We start from the raw sequence: 17749 nt of genomic DNA, 5'->3' as shown, positions 1-17749 counted from the left end.
TCTGTTTTGACTGTTATAGGAGCTGGTTTGGGGAAGTTAGAGCCGCATGTTGCTCCAGTTGTGAGAGAGCCCATCGTGCAGAGAAGCGGTCTAGGGTGTCTGAGCTATGCAACTGATGAGGAGCCGAATGAGGAGCCAGTTAAGGTGACGGAGTCCGATTTGGATTTTGATGAGCCAGATGAGGTCCGTGATTGGGAAGATGTTAGAGATGTTGATCCGTTGAGTTCTGCGGATATTGGTGAAGGAAATGTAGATCTATATACACTAACATATTCTTATATGTTCTAATTTATTTGGTCATAAAATAAATTCTAGATCTTATGCATGCAAACTAAAATAAATAAGAAAAGAAATCATATTCTCACCATAATAATTTCGGTCATATTGGGCACCAACAAGATCTCCTTCTTGTTAGTTCTTGAGCTTTCCATTAATGGATGAACATACATGACCTCAAAATAGAAGCCCTCCAATTAGTTGCACCCAAAACTATCCCTTAATCCCACAAACTAATATGTACTAGATATTTATATTGTGGTTTACCTTAAAATTGATTACTAACACTCATATATTACATTAATAATTTTAGTAATCTTTATGAACAATTTCAATCAAAATCTCATGTTTTTTTGATGAAAGAAAAGATGAACATGAGAGAGAGAGTAATGCATAAACCTTTTGCATGTGAATGAATAATAATAAGAGAAAAACTCTCAATATTGATGGTGGTAAAGAGGGTGGACGGTTTGGGTAGTAGTATAGAGCATCTTACTTTTTCTTTTTGTCGTCACAAGAAAAATAGGTGTGTAAGATGTGTAAGACTAGTTGTAGGTAGGCATCATTATGTTTATTTTATCAAATAAAATAAAACAACCAAAACCCACTAACACACCCTCCATTTTCGGTCCATATACATAAAATGGACTACCATTTTATTTTGTCAATTTGTCATTTGTCACACAATATGTTACATGTATTATGATACATGTCATTAATTAATTTAATGCATATTTATCACATAAATATCATTTTATGAATTAATTAAGTTATACCCAATAAATTAACTAGTGATACTTGATCACATAAATAAAATGGGTCATGTAATTATAATTCACAATATCTTGTAATTATAATTAACCATTCATTCTTATCTCTATTGTTTCTCAAACAATAAACAATTTTAGTAACAAAACATTTTATTACTAAAATAAATCTTATTTAATCCCATTACAATAAGATATTAATATTCTCCCTCACAAATTGAATTGTTCAATTTTAAGGAATTAATTAATCTGTATCGGTATACAATTAATTAACCTTTTCAATTAAGGGAATCGTCCTTTAGGTGTGACCTCAAGGGATCAACTGATCACCACCGTCGCACGACAGTAATGTCAAACTCTAGCCAGCCAATCATTACCGATATGTGTGGACCAGTTGACTATATATATATGTATCATCCCTTCAGTATTCTTGTAATGAGATTTAATAATGATATTTAAATCATGTGATCGCACTATTGTTGAGGACACATTTCCCAACAATCTCCCACTTGTCCTAGACAAGTGTGCGTCACCAATTCTCTTGTCCTATTACTATCTCCCACTCAATGCAAGGTGTCTTTCGGGTCGTACTTGCAAGTGATCATATCAAGAGTGGTTTCCTCGATCTGGAGAATAACTGATTGACCGGAATTTATCCACCATGGATACCTTCCGAGCGTGGCCACGCATTTCCAGTTCATTACTCCTCGAGTGGCCCTGAGATATTGTTTTAACCCTGACAAGGGAGTGGACAATTCCTATCGCACTTATTCCCTTCGACTAGCCACATCCATCATAACCCAAAATATGCCCATTTGACCCCATTTACGAAGGTCGTAGTAACACAAATCAAAGTTAATCTGAAACTGTGCCATCTTAGGCGAATAGTCTTTAGTCAAAAGAATCGACTCATTAGAATATTATAGTAGCTCTCGCCACGACCAGGCTTTATAAATTTTCCAGAACTCTATAAGCGGTCACTGCCCGACAAAGTGTTCCTAACAGTCTACCTATGTGATCGACTAGTCATCTCACATGACTCTATGGCACTTGAACTTGCCATCAATTGCATCACACTCTAGTCACTTCGAGACGTCACCTCATATAAGTGACTATGGGCGAATACCATACTAATCCGTGTTCACTTTAACGGGGTTCAATGTTGTCTCTACAACCCGTTTGGATGTAACAAAGTATAAAAGAAGAGTTTTAGAGTAAAACTCGAACGACAAATGCGATTATCACATATCAATAGTCAATGCCTGATTACTATTTCATGTTCTATAATCTAATTTGATCTTGTATGTAGTTGTTCATTTCAATTTAATTGAAATGACATGACTCATCACGTTAAGCCTATGAAAAGGCTTTGGTTAGTAGGTTTTATCAACTTCTTGTACCTTACTCAACCTTACTACATATTCGTTTTCCTTTGTAATGTATACATTTGCATTACAAAACTTTCTGAGTACGTGTCGAGATCCAATCAAGACATAGGCCCTCTAGCCTAAGAATAGCTCCCACTGTTTTCACAGTGTGTGGGACTCATCCTCTTGCACATCTCATGATTGCAAGTGTACTCACTTTCCGTTACAAATATCTCTCATTGTTCTTTATTGTCTAGAACGATTCTAGAAAATCTACTTCTTAATTAACATAGCCACAATGGTATCTTAACCATCCTAATGTGTTTTGATTATGGTTTTGTCGGAAACCATGCGCAATCTCAATTGTCAATTGTCACTTGTGTAACACCCTTACACAAAAATTGCATCATAAACACTTTGCTTTACTTCCTTAATGCTTCTGCAAGCACTTAAGGGTAATCTTTATTGCTTACTTGGTAAAGATTACTTAAATTTGATTTTGAAAAACAATTCATCATACTCAAAGTATATGAAGTGTTATACATCATTACTCATTTAATTGATCCGGCAGCGGAAGCAAATGGAATCAATCAAATATGTTCAACTTGGTTGAACTAGTCATGAATCTTATTAACATAAGACTTCTTATTGACGCTAATATCACGTGGATTTATCTTCATAAATCTAGATATTAAAGATGTATTATATTACTCCAAAAGTCTTAAATCATTCTCAATGATCAATATGTCATCCACATATCGGACTAATTAAAATTTCCGTAACTCCCACTAAACTCCATGTATAAATACAACTTCTCGACTTATCGAGAAAAGTTTTATCACATGATCAAAAACAATGATTCCAACTCATTGATGTCCTACTTAATATTCTCTCTTAAGTTTCACATTATCTTAGGATTGCAAGAATCTATTAAACTCAAGACATGTATTGAATACATTCCTTCTATTGAAGAAGTGGGTTTTTAGATTCACTCGCTATGTATTTCATAATAATGAAACACAATCCCTAAGAAGATCCAAATAGACTTAAGCATTTCAATTGGTGCAAAACCCTTTGCAACAAATCAAACCTTGAAATTTGTCTTTATTAGTGTAAAACCCTTTGTCACTAATCAAGCCTTTTATTTCGGATTTTCATGGCTCTAAGCCTTGTATTGAGTTGTGAGTTAAACACTCTTATGTAAGTCATATGTTCATTACTTTCCAGAAGTAACTAACTTGAATCAAACGATTTCCTTTCTAAGTTATAAGCTCTTTACTTTCTTAAAAGTAGCATGAATTCATCATTTTCAACAAGTGACGAATTTAACCTCCTAGGTTTTGAAGAAACAATATTTTACACAAAACGTCTCATGTAGCCAAGAAAGACCAGTTTCTTGCGACATAACATTCTTTGTGGCTCTTGAATAATTTCTCCCACTCTGTCTTCTAGAAATAAACTTGTATTTTAGAAAGACAGTTTCACGAGCCGCAAACCCGTCGTACTCTTGATATTTGAAAAGGGAAAAAGAGCATTTGTTTCTTGTGAAAAACTTACAAACATGGTACCCTTACCATTTCATATCTCATATGATTCGTTTTAGTGGAAAAATAATTTAGACAAAAATGATAAAATCCCCAAAAGGATCAAGTAACTCAAAGTAACTTGATTGAAGTTCAAACCATATCGAATAGCGTTTGATTTCTTATCTAATCACACATTATTCCATAATGCGTGCTAAGAGAGATTAACTTGTGATACTATATCACATTTCCTTTGGCTTATATCAAAGTCTTCACTTTGATAATCCCATCACGACTAAATCGTGATTCCTTGAACTCTTTAAACTTCTTCAAAGATTTTTTTTTCTATTTACCTTATTAAGTGAACACATTAGCGTCAACTTAAATCGTTGGTAAAATAAAATGATCAACCTATTTTGGATCGATGATTTACAACCTCGATCTCCTTTTCAACCAAAAGGCACGAGACATCTTGCTTTGAATACAAGATACGTATATACCATTAACAATCTAATGGTTTCAAGAGTACTCGATAACTCTTTGCGTTCATCATTCAGAATTTAAGGTTTAATCTTGGGTTACCAATTTGAGTCTTGCATCATCTTTATGATATATTATTCTAGTTTGGTTTAGAATATAATCACCTTGATGATGGGCTAGCCATACATCAAATCATGGTGTCTAGGGTCACAAAGTGAAACCTCTTTTGTATCTTTAACAAATTGTATTCTTATTTAGAGTTTATGTACTTTAATAGTCCCAATTAAGTACAACTTCAAACCCGAAAACTAGATTTAGTACACAATGACTCTATCTCTTGACTTCATTGTTGCTAGTCGTCATATTCTAATCATCCTATGTGTCGAATACAATGATGAAAACCTCCATTGGTTTCTAATATTGACGAAGTGGTACTAGCAAAATTTATGTTTAATCAAATAAACATTTAAAGAAGAAGGTCCCATTAGATGTCCCACAACTAACTTGTTGATTCTTCAATAATTTGGGGTAGTTTCCTTTCTAGTGTCCAACATTTAAGACAATGGAAACATTATCGGTCGGAATTGATAGGTTTAGTATCGTCATTCTCAACAACTTTACCTTTAACATTACCTTGTATCAATTCCATTATAATCTTTACTTCTTGAACCTCGTCCTCATCTTAACGGTTTAAGAGAATGCTCCCACTTATTTCAATGAGTCTTTGCTTTGAGAAGCAAAATTGAATTCATGAAGATCACTCTTCATTTGTTCGTTTTAGTCTTAAAACTTTCATTGAAGTGGTTGCATTATTTTGGTCAATTACGAATTCTTGACAAAACTAATTACCAAAACAATTTATCGCTTCAATGTACTTAATTCAATTAAGTAAATGAAAAACAATCCATTGTAAGTAGATGTGTTAATCAAGAATCAAAAACCTGTTTGATAATGAATAACTTTTATCTATACTCTTTATAAGAGATCCTTCCAATGGATAATATGAGGTTTTAGAAGAAAATTCATATTTGTCTTTAGTTACGATGTTTTATTGGAGATTTGACTCAAAATCGAAATGATATCGTATATGAATTGTGGTAAAGAAATAGAACAATATAATAACGAAATAATGGAAAACTTAACATTTATCGTTTTATTAATACTTGGAAAAACAAGTATAGCATTTACATAGTGACCTCTACCCAACTATGATAAATGATTCCAAGATCCAAATTCATATTAACTTGGGCACGGTATGGCCAATGAAACCCTTATCAATATAACTCGGTGGATTAACACTTTAATCGATTCTACTTTTAGAACTCTTGGTCGATAAATTTACTCTAATATTTATCTATAGCCCGGAACACATGCAACTACGGTCGCGAATACTTCCGTTGAGCTCAATCCAAATTTCGAATAAATGTGTCCATGATCCAAATCCACATCAACTTATGCACGGTATGGCCGATGAAACCCTCATCAACATGAATTCGGTGGATTGACATTTATCACCCACTTCCCCTACGTAACAAGGTTTGTACCCCGGTAGGGCCGAGTGCACTCCCTCGCGAAATAGGTTTTCATGGTTTCTACTATTTGGTAAGGCTATGTCTCAATTGTTTTGTTTTAGCGAGATGTCATGTCAATTTATTATCTATCACGTTTTAAGTGAACTAAAGCGGTGAACTACGATAATTTTAATTGACACGGTCGATAAACTCGATGAAAGAAGATGCATGTTTTAGTTATGGCGATTTAGCGATGCATGCGACATATAAATAAAATGCAAACATAAAATAAATCCTAGTATGGCCTTCCTAGAATAGAAAAACTATTTAACTATTACATATTCGGAAACCAACTCCATTGGTCCCTTGAACTTCGATTGTGGCACGCATCTCGAGGTAACACCGTCTTTATGTATCACCATCTTGAAGAAATCCGTCTTTGGGAACTCCGAGATAAATAAAATTACATAATAAATTACATAATTTCCTATTATACATTTGTAACTAAAATAAAATAAATCTATTAAAATTACAAAACGGTGATACGAGATCACAATAAAATTACAACCGAATCGATATTCCCATACATTTCGGGCAATACCAATTAAAATCTAAGGCCATACTAAGTAAAAATTACATAATTCAAAAATTACATAAATTAAAATTATGACAATCATAAAGAAAATGCAGCATTATAATATGTATGAACATGCCCAATTTTATGCTAAATCGCCTTTAATTAGCCAATATCGTATATTACTCGGTTTTTACGGATTTGCGTGATTTCAACATTTTACAATCACAAAAATTACATAAATTCATATTTATGCATAAGTTAATTACCCTAACCTCTTAGGACTCAAAATTTAGTCTTCACTAATAATTTGACCATAATTAACTCATATTTATAAAATTGTTCATTAATGGACTAAAAATTACAAAAATAAGCTATAAACTTCAAATAAATCACAAAATTTTAAATAAATTCAAAAATTTGAAATTTAAACTCATGAACATTCTGGAAAAATACCATGACACTCATAATGTTCAAAATCTTAGGTTAAAAATTTCAAAATTATTTCCGGAAAAACGATGTTGCGATTTATCGGTTTTTAACAAAATAATCATAAAAACATGAGAAAAATTATATTCATTAACTTTTCAAATTTTAGATCTGAAAATGATAATAAAAAGCAACATTATACGTTTTTCCTAAGTCATAGATTATGTTTTATTAATTTTTCACTAATAATGTCACTATTTATGCTATTTTTCTTCAAAAATCCATAAATCATGCAAAAAGACTTCTTTATAGCCAATTATTTTACACACATCTTGTAAAATGGCATGTGACAACATATTAAATTTCTATGACCAGATTCGAAATTTAACTCATATTAACCTATTTTTCACTTAAATCCGAATTTAATAATGAAAAATCCATTTTTCGAGCATAACAAGTCCAAAAATTATGAAAATTTACAGGTTATCTCAAAATAATATATGTGACAACATATCCAAAAATCAACTGAAAATTCAAAGTATAGCTAATTTTAGACCGAAAATGACATTTTTACTCATAAAATCATATTTAAATGCCATTATTGAATAATATGAACAATAAAAATACGTAAAATTAACCAAAAAATCCTAAAACATTTCAGGACCAGAAATATTAACATGCATGAATTAATTTCGTGATATATCATAATAACACAAATTTTACAAGTTTTATATGTTATTCTTATAACTCGGAAAAACTTTTAACCGATTTGCATGCAAACAACCATTGCTCTTGATACCGATTGAAGGAAATGTAGATCTATATACACTAACATATTCTTATATGTTCTAATTTATTTGGTCATAAAATAAATTCTAGATCTTATGCATGCAAACTAAAATAAATAAGAAAAGAAATCATATTCTCACCATAATAATTTCGGTCATATTGGGCACCAACAAGATCTCCTTCTTGTTAGTTCTTGAGCTTTCCATTAATGGATGAACATACATGACCTCAAAATAGAAGCCCTCCAATTAGTTGCACCCAAAACTATCCCTTAATCCCACAAACTAATATGTACTAGATATTTATATTGTGGTTTACCTTAAAATTGATTACTAACACTCATATATTACATTAATAATTTTAGTAATCTTTATGAACAATTTCAATCAAAATCTCATGTTTTTTTGATGAAAGAAAAGATGAACATGAGAGAGAGAGTAATGCATAAACCTTTTGCATGTGAATGAATAATAATAAGAGAAAAACTCTCAATATTGATGGTGGTAAAGAGGGTGGACGGTTTGGGTAGTAGTATAGAGCATCTTACTTTTTCTTTTTGTCTTCACAAGAAAAATAGGTGTGTAAGATGTGTAAGACTAGTTGTAGGTAGGCATCATTATGTTTATTTTATCAAATAAAATAAAACAACCAAAACCCACTAACACACCCTCCATTTTCGGTCCATATACATAAAATGGACTACCATTTTATTTTGTCAATTTGTCATTTGTCACACAATATGTTACATGTATTATGATACATGTCATTAATTAATTTAATGCATATTTATCACATAAATATCATTTTATGAATTAATTAAGTTATACCCAATAAATTGACTAGTGATACTTGATCACATAAATAAAATGGGTCATGTAATTATAATTCACAATATCTTGTAATTATAATTAACCATTCATTTTTATCTCTATTGTTTCTCAAACAATAAACAATTTTAGTAACAAAACATTTTATTACTAAAATAAATCTTATTTAATCCCATTAAAATAAGATATTAATATTCTCTCTCACAAATTGAATTGTTCAATTTTAAGGAATTAATTAATCTGTATCGGTATACAATTAATTAACCTTTTCAATAAAGGGAATCGTCCTTTAGGTGTGACCTCAAGGGATCAACTGATCACCACCGTCGCACGACAGTAATGTCAAACTCTAGCCAGCCAATAATTACCGATATGTGTGGACCAGTTGACTATATATATATATGTATCATCCCTTTCGTATTCTTGTAATGAGATTTAATAATGATATTTAAATCATGTGATCGCACTATTGTTGAGGACACATTTCCCAACAATTGGAGTTGTTAGGAGTGGAGCTGAGAAGATGAGCACTGTAGAGGCTACTTCTTGTAGCCAGAAGCCGAGCAAGTGGGCCATTCCGTGGCCATTTTTGATCAACTATTAGTTGATCAAATTCTTTTAAAACAACTTAAAATTTTTTTTTTAGACTATTTATTGTTTTGGTATGCGCGAAACTTCGCTTTAATTTGGTTTGCTTAGGATTTATTTAGGCTATAGACTTTACATTTGTGTTTAGCGCAATTTTGGGCGCTATATTATGTGCATTTGCAGGTTGTTAGACCATATTGACTCACGCTATTTGAGTTAATTCGAATAAAGCATTATCCTCGTCAGGTATATCAGTCGATCGACTGACCACTGCAGCTACAGGAGCTTCTGTTTTAGATGCCCTGGTCGATCGACTGGCCTGTGTGGTCGATCGACCGCTCCCCGCTGCTGTACCTGTTTTCGATCATTCCCCTGCAGTGTTTGGTCGTTTTGCGGAGCACGAAAGGGAGTTTTAGGGAGTTTTCTCCTTATTTTCTTTCCTTTTCATTCATCTATCGCTTTCTTCAGCTTAATTCTTTGCACATAATTACCGCTTCAACTTTGTTTTCTCGGATAATGCATGGTATTTTCTGTCCTTTCAGGTACTTATGGTAGCACTGCTGGCTACTGAAACCTCCTAGCTCACGCTGGTTTGGGGAGGTTTCCTTTTGCGCGCTTAAAGTCTTGTGATTTCCGAGTTTAACTTCATGTCTTGTTTAGTTAGTTATCGCAACTCCCCATTTCCTTTCGCTTTTTTATACTCTGATTTCGCACAATGAGGGCATTGTGCGATTTGGTTTGGGGAAGGGTTTTGCGTTGCATTCATTCTGTTTTGCATTCACGTTTAGTTTTTGTCTTGCATTGTTTATTTCATTTCCTATATATACACAAAAATTCAAAAAATTTCAAAACATTTCAAAAAAAATCCAAAAATTTTTCACGTTTATTCTAGCATGTAGGTCGAGTCGGAACGGTAGTATTTCAATGATGACATTGAATTTTTATGTGTTTATGCCTAAGCCGTGCTCATTGACATGTTATTAGTAGAGTTTTATTGCATATCTACGAGTTTTCGTTAATTTATTCGCTGAATCTTGAGACTTGACTTAGATTTTTGGCAAACTACATTATATTCTGAGTCTTAGAGGCTCATAACTGGACGTTCATGACCGGTTTATTTAGGAATGTGAGTAGTACTCCTTATACGACATGTCATATCAATATGCATAAATATGAACTTAATCTGCTTAATACCTGTATGCATTCGGGTTTGTGGTCAGTTGACACTTGTGGAAGAGGCCACCCCTTTATTCATTTTTCCTATAAGCCTCACACTGCCAGAAATAGCCTTTTTTTCCTATTAACTACATCCTATATTTAGCCTGCCCTTGTCAAGCTAGTAGTTTTAGTTTTTGGGATTGTTACTTCATTTTTGGTTGCATATGCTCTTATTGAGATGATATTGGAAAGATGAGAAAGAAAGATGAAAAAAGATGAAAAAAAGAAAAGAGAAAAAAGAAAAAAAAAAAAATCACGTGATTGAATCTTCATTAGTTGGTGGTTTTATATTCCCATGTCGCAATTTAATATCATTTGGGGAATTAAGTTTGTATGGATAATATGAGATTTGTGCTTACTATTGGCACCGTTCTATCGTTTAATCTTGAGCAAGAAGTTGAAATGATTTATTAATTTGGTTCCCTTAGTTACTAGCTTGGCTTATAACTCTGTTTTTACCATATTCGTCTTAGCCCCTTCTTACCCATAGCCTCAATCCAAATTGTATCCTCGGCATGTGTCAATGGTCTTTAATGGTTGGAATGCATATGTACGGTTGTAGAGATTATTTTCATATTAGATTGCAGGCATGTTCTTATAGGTCGTAGTTAGGTGAGAGTCATTACAATATTACTTCTTTCTATCTTTACATATATTCACCTATATTTATTGAGTGATTTGAGCGACCCGTGAGAGTCCAATATGATAAGTCTCTATAGTCTAAAGTTCAGCAATTTTTAACGACTACATAACTCGTTTGCATGATTCATATTACTAATTGATTGTTGATTTTTAGCATTAAACTGGTTTAGGCTTTGTAGTTTGCATTTAGCTCTGAGAATGAACGCGTTCCAATAGGTTTTAAGAATGACCCTTGATGCGTGTCCTAAATATGATGTTTTACACCTTATTTTACACGCATTTCAGAGCTCCATTATGTAGTTTATGCTACTATTTTTCCTATTTCCGTCTACTTTCGTGTTTTTGTGTAACACTGCAGAAATTTGATATCGTCGTAGAGTATCAAAAATAAAATTTATAATACAAACTACTACTATAGATAGTGGCAGTCAGGGTCGAACCACAAGGAGGCAAGTAATTTAAAGTTGTCTAATTTAAGTCTGAAGTAACAGTTTTGGGGGGTTTGATTTGAATGATTCTATAACTAAAGGCAATAAAATCAAAACTAAACTAAAGCAAATAAATGAGTAATTAAAGAAAATAGATGAAATCAAATATTAAAAGGATGCTAAGATGGTCGGTTCACTGTAGTTTCGACGGCAGTATCCTAGGTAAGTCTGAGATAATCACGTAAGACGGGAAAATAAGAAGTCCTCTCGGTCCATTTTTAACAGGTAGCACCTTTCGATCTAGCTACGGGTCCCTAAGTATCACTAGTACTGACTCTCGCCTTGAAAAGTGATTTTTAAAAGCCTAAATTTTACCTATCTTTCGATCTCAGTATAATTTAGTCGTTTCAATTGGTAGTCTAATTCCGTCCCCTATCTTTCGATCTAATGGGTCGGTCAATTACTAAGTATTCAACTATTCGCGTGCACTTGATTCGTCAAATTAAGCAATTTAATCAATTTAAACGGAGCTGATCTTACGTGAAGCGGTCGATCGACCAAAAAGCTCAGTCGATCGACCAAGACTCGATTCAGGTTTACGAATTCTACGCCGCCTACACTACAGGTCCCCTACATCTTAGCACGAAGGGTTTAGCTGCTCATACTTGAATTAACAACAATAACGAAACTAAAGATGAAAACAACAGAATTCATAAGTAAATTAAATGAACAAGAAAACCGCATAAAACAAGGAATTAGGGCTTAAGGATTCTTACTAATCAATTTTAATCTAATAAGAAGGAATAAAAGTAAACTAAAATTAGAACAAGAATTACCAGAAACAGAGAAAGCAAGAAAAATGAATCTGGATGCAAAAGAGGAACTTTATTGAAAACTAATGAAAACTGTAGAACAAACTAGGTATGTGAATCTGAATCTCTCCCAAAAATCCTTATATCTAAAGCAGTAGGAAGGAGTTACGTTATATAGAAGTGTCACGTAAAACCCTTCTCCAAACCTAATTACAAATGAGCTTAGGTAAAAATCTTTTAATTCTCGTTAGGTTGCATAAGTGGTCGATCGACCATATCAACCAGTCGATCGACCAAAGGCCGAGAATATTAGAAGCTTCTGACTTAAAATAAAACTTGCACGTCAGCTTATGTGGTCGATCGACCATGGACCTCAGTCGATCGACTGACTGCTCTTCCTGCAGTAAACTGTTCAGCATTCTGACAGTCTATAGACCATGTAGGTCAATCTATAGACCAAGTCAGCTGCTAATCCGCTTCTGAAACTCTCGCAAATCTATCTTTCAAGCCTTGATACACGCACCAAGTTCACTTCCCGAGTCTTTACTTCACGTCAAGTCCTATGCCTAGTACTCGGAGATGGATTCGACTCATTTTCCGCTGCATTCTTCCTATTTCTGCAGTGTTACACAAAAACACGAAAGTAGACGGAAATAGGGAAAATAGTAGCATAAACTACATAATTGAGCTCTGAAATGCGTGTAAAATAAGGTGTAAAACATCATATTTAGGACACACATCAAACTTCCCCAAACCAAACCCTTGCTTATCCCCAAACAAGAACTAGACTCGATCTTAAAACCTATTGGAATGCGTTCATTCTCAGAGCTAAATGCAAACTGCAAAGCCTAAACCAGTTTAATGCTAAAAATCAACAATCAATTAGTAATATGAATCATGCAAACGAGTTATGTAGTCGTTAAAAATTGCTGAACTTTAGACTATAGAGACTTATCATATTGGACTCTCACGGGTCGCTCAAATCACTCAATAAATACAGGTGAATATATGTAAAGATAGAAAGAAGTAATATTGTAATGACTCTCACCTAACTACGACCTATAAGAACATGCCTGCAATCTAATATGAAAATAATCTCTACAACCGTACATATGCATTCCAACCATTAAAGACCATTGACACATGCCGAGGATACAATTTGGATATGTGAGGCTATGGGTAAGAAGGGGCTAAGACGAATTTGGTAAAAACAGAGTTATAAGCCAAGCTAGTAACTAAGGGAACCAAATTAATAAATCATTCCAACTTTTTTCTCAAGATTAAACGATAGAACGGTGCCAATAGTAAGCACAAATCTCACATTCTCCATACAAACTTAATTCCCCAAATGATATTAAATTGCGACATGGGAATATAAAATCACCAACTAATGAAGATTCAATCACGTGATTTTTTTTCTTTTCTTTTTTTCTTTTTTCTCTTTTCTTTTTTTTTCATCTTTTTTCATCTTTCTTTCTCATCTTTCCAATATCATCTCAATAAGAGCATATGCAACCAAAAATGAAGTAACAATCCCAAAAACTAAAACTACTAGCTTGACAAGGGCAGGCTAAATATAGGATGTAGTTAATAGGACAAAAAGGCTATTTCTGGCAGTGTGAGGCTTATAGGAAAAATGAGTAAAGGGGTGGCCTCTTCCACATGTGTCAACTGACCACAAACCCGAATGCATACAGGTATTAAGCAGATTAAGTTCATATTTATGCATATTGATATGACATGTCTCATAAGGAGTACTACTCACATTCCTAAATAAACCGGTCATGAATATCACCAGTTATAAGGCTCTAAGACTCGGAATATAATGTAGTTTGCCAAAAATCTAAGTCAAGTCTCAAGATTCAGCGAATAAATTAACGAAAACTCGTAGATATGCAATAAAACTCTACTAATAACATGTCAATGAGCACGACTTAGGCATAAATAGATGAAAATGCAATGTCATCATTGAAATACTACCGTTCCGACTCGACCTACATGCTAGAATAAACGTGAAATTTTTTTGGATTTTTTTTGAAATTTTTTCAATTTTTTTGAATTTTTGTGTATATATAGGAAATGAAATAAACAATGCAAGATAAAAACTAAACGTGAATGCAAAACAGAATGAATGCAACGCAAAACCCTTCCCCAAACCAAATCACACAATGTCGTCATTGTGCGAAATCAGAGTATAAAGAAGCGAAAGGAAATGGGGAGTTGCGATAACTAACTAAACAAGACATGAAGTTAAACTCGGAAACTCACAAGACTTTAAGCGCGCAAAAGGAAACCTCCCCAAACCAGCGTGAGCTAAGAGGTTTCAGTAGCCAGCAGTGCTACCATAAGTACCTAAAAGGACAGAAAATACCGTGCATTATTCTAGAAAACAAAGTTGAAGCGGTAATTATGTGCAAAGAATTAAGCTGAAGAAAGCGATAGATGAATGAAAAGGAAAGAAAATAAGGAGAAAACTCCCTAAAACTCCCTTTCGTGCTCCGCAAAACGACCAAACACAAAGAGGGGAATGATCGAAAATAGGTACAAAGAAATGAGCGGTCGATCGACCACACGGCCGGTCGATCGACCAGGGCATCTGAAACGAAGCTCCTGTAGCTGCGGGTCGGTCGATCGACCACACGGCGATCGATCGACTGATATACCTGACGAGGACAGTGCTTTCTTCGAATTAACTCAAATAGCGTGAGTCAATATGGTCTAACAACCTGCAAATGCACATAATACAGCGCCTAAAATTACGCTAAACCCAAATGTAAAGTCTATAGCCTAAATCAATCCTAAGCAAACCAAATTAAAGCGAAGTTTCGCGCATACCAAAACAATAAATAGTCTAAAAAAAACTAATTTTAAGTTGTTTTAAAAGAATTTGTTCAACTAATAGTTGATCAAAAATGGACACGGAATGGCCCACTTGCTCGGCTTCTGGCTACAAGTAGTTGCCTCTACAGTGCTCATCCTCTCAGCTGCACTCCTAACAACTCCAATATCCGCAGAACTCAACGGATCAACATCTCTAACATCTTCCCAATCACGGACCTTGTCTGGCTCATCAAAATCCAAATCGGACTCCGTCACTTTGACTGGCTCCTCATCCGGCGCCTCATCAGTTGCATAGCTCAGACACCCTAGACTACCTCTATGCACGATGGGCTCTCTCACAACTGGAGCAACATGCGGCTCTAACTTCCCCAAAGCAGCTCCTGCAACAGTAAAAACAGAAGGATCTTCCTCTAATTTGCTCCCAATCTTGGGCGGAGGTGTTATAGCAGAATTAGGCATAAGGGCAGGCATATCGGTCAACACAACATAAGATTTAACTACTTTGCAAGTTACTGGGTATATAGCATCCTTCTTCTTATAGGTCTGGGCAAAAACAATGGACTGTTTTCCTACCTTAAAGGTCAATGTCCCTGAGCCAACATCTATAACTGCACCCGCAGTGTGCAGAAATGGTCTACCTTAAATGATAGGAATGTGAGCATCCTCGGGTATATCTAGCACAATGAAGTCAATTGGGAAAAAGAACTTTCCTATTTGCACAGGAATGTCCTCTAAGACTCCTATAGGCTGGACCGCAGAACGATCAACCATCTGCACTGTCATGTTTGTAATTGCAAACCTAGTCAATTTCAATTTCTTAGCAAGACTCAAAGGCATAACACTAATACTGGCTCCTATGTCACACAATGCCTTCTCAATAGAAAAGGTGCCAATATTACATGGGACAGAAAAACTACCTGGGTCTTCTAGCTTATGAGATGCAGTATGAGTCAAATAGGAAGATGACTCTTCAGTTAGTACGACAGATTGCACAGTATCAAGTGACTTCTTTTTTGACAATAGCTGCTTCATAAATTTAATATAAGCAGGCACTTGATTAACTAATTCTAGGAAGGGAACTTGAACATTTAAACTGCGAATAACATTTTCAAACTTGTTAAACGATACCTGTTCCTTTGTCGGCATCAATCTCTCTGGATAAGGGGCTGTAAGAAGCAACTTAGCCCTCTCCTCTAGGTCTCTCACACCGACATCAGTGGACTTAGGCTGAAAATCTACTACTTTGTCCTTGTTGTAGCTCGAACCTTCTTCTGACCGTCTCAGGAATGAACAATTGACCGTCGTAGGGTCATACTTTGGAACCAGTACTGACCCATTAGCATTTGGATCTTGCCTCAATAATTTCGGAGTCTTCGTACACCGAAATAAGTAGTCCCTCAAGTTGTCTGGCATTGGAGGACGAAAAGGTTCACAACCAGACGTATCTTCAGCCGATCGACCAGGTGTGTCGATCGACCAACTGCACTCTTGCTCAAAGCTTCGTTTTTTACAGACTCGCCACTGTTCATCAGATGCGGTCGATCGACCAGGTGTGTCAGTCGATCGACTGATGCACCTGCTGATCGTCTTTTTCTTGCTACTGTTCATTCTAGCCTTTTTCTTACTCGATTCTGCCTCATCTTTTTCAGTAACATCTTCGACCATAGCGGGCCCATCAAGGGTAGACCCACTCCTTAAAGTCATCGCATTTAGAGTCTCTTTTTGATCCGGCTGCGACGGTAATTGCCCCGGAGCTCTAGTTGCAGTTTTGCTTGCCAATTGGGCAATTTGGCTCTCCAACATTTTTTGTAGAAGTCTCTCTAGCTAGAGACTCCTTTTGCAGCAAACCTGACAAATTCTGAACCATGTTTTTCAATTCGGAAATTTGAGAACTTTGAAATTGCTGCTGCTGAGGCACATAGGGAGGCTTTTGATACTGCTGCTGCTTATGAGGGGGCACATAGTTTTGCTGTTGCTGCTGCTGTGGTGGACCCGGATTAAGGACATTCTGGTTAGTCCACCTCAAATTGGGGTGGACATTAGAGGGATCAGGATAAGCACCAGTCTGCCTAAAATGTTGAAAGGCAGCACATGTTTCATTCGAACTAGTACAGAATTCCGAAACATGTCCCTCTCCTCCACATCTTTTGCATGTAAAGGGGCCGTCTGAAACTGAATAAACTTTATATATCCCACCTTTTTGGGATCCCCCAAAATCTAACTTGTCGAATCTCGCAGTAAGGGCCTCTATTGCAGCCGTAGTAGGAGATTCAGCTGCTCTTCTCTGATTTCCTCTAGAATTCCCATGCTCAGCTTTATGGGTGGCCATATCTTCAATAATCTTCCACCCCTTAGTCTCTCCACTATTCTCCTGGAATCTGCCATTAGCTGCAGCATGCAGGATAGCCCTTTGATCATCATAAAGCCCATTATAGAATTGATTACATAGGAACCATTGCTCGAACCCATGGTGCGAAATAGATCGCACCAGTCTCTTAAAACGGACCCATGCCTCATGAAAATCCTTATCAGAACCCTGTTTAAAGCTTGTGATCTGAGCTCTAATCGCATTGGTCTTCGATGCAGAGAAGTATTTTTGATAAAATGCTAGGGCAAGCGAATTCCAATCAGTAATCCCATTAGCAGCTCGATCCAGATCTCGGTACAACTCCCTAGC

The sequence above is a fragment of the Silene latifolia genome, chromosome Y (assembly GCF_048544455.1).
Source record: "Silene latifolia isolate original U9 population chromosome Y, ASM4854445v1, whole genome shotgun sequence".
Taxonomy (NCBI): Eukaryota; Viridiplantae; Streptophyta; class Magnoliopsida; order Caryophyllales; family Caryophyllaceae; genus Silene; species Silene latifolia.
The sequence above is the reverse complement of the archived record's forward strand: the minus strand, read 5'-3'. Positions refer to the sequence as shown.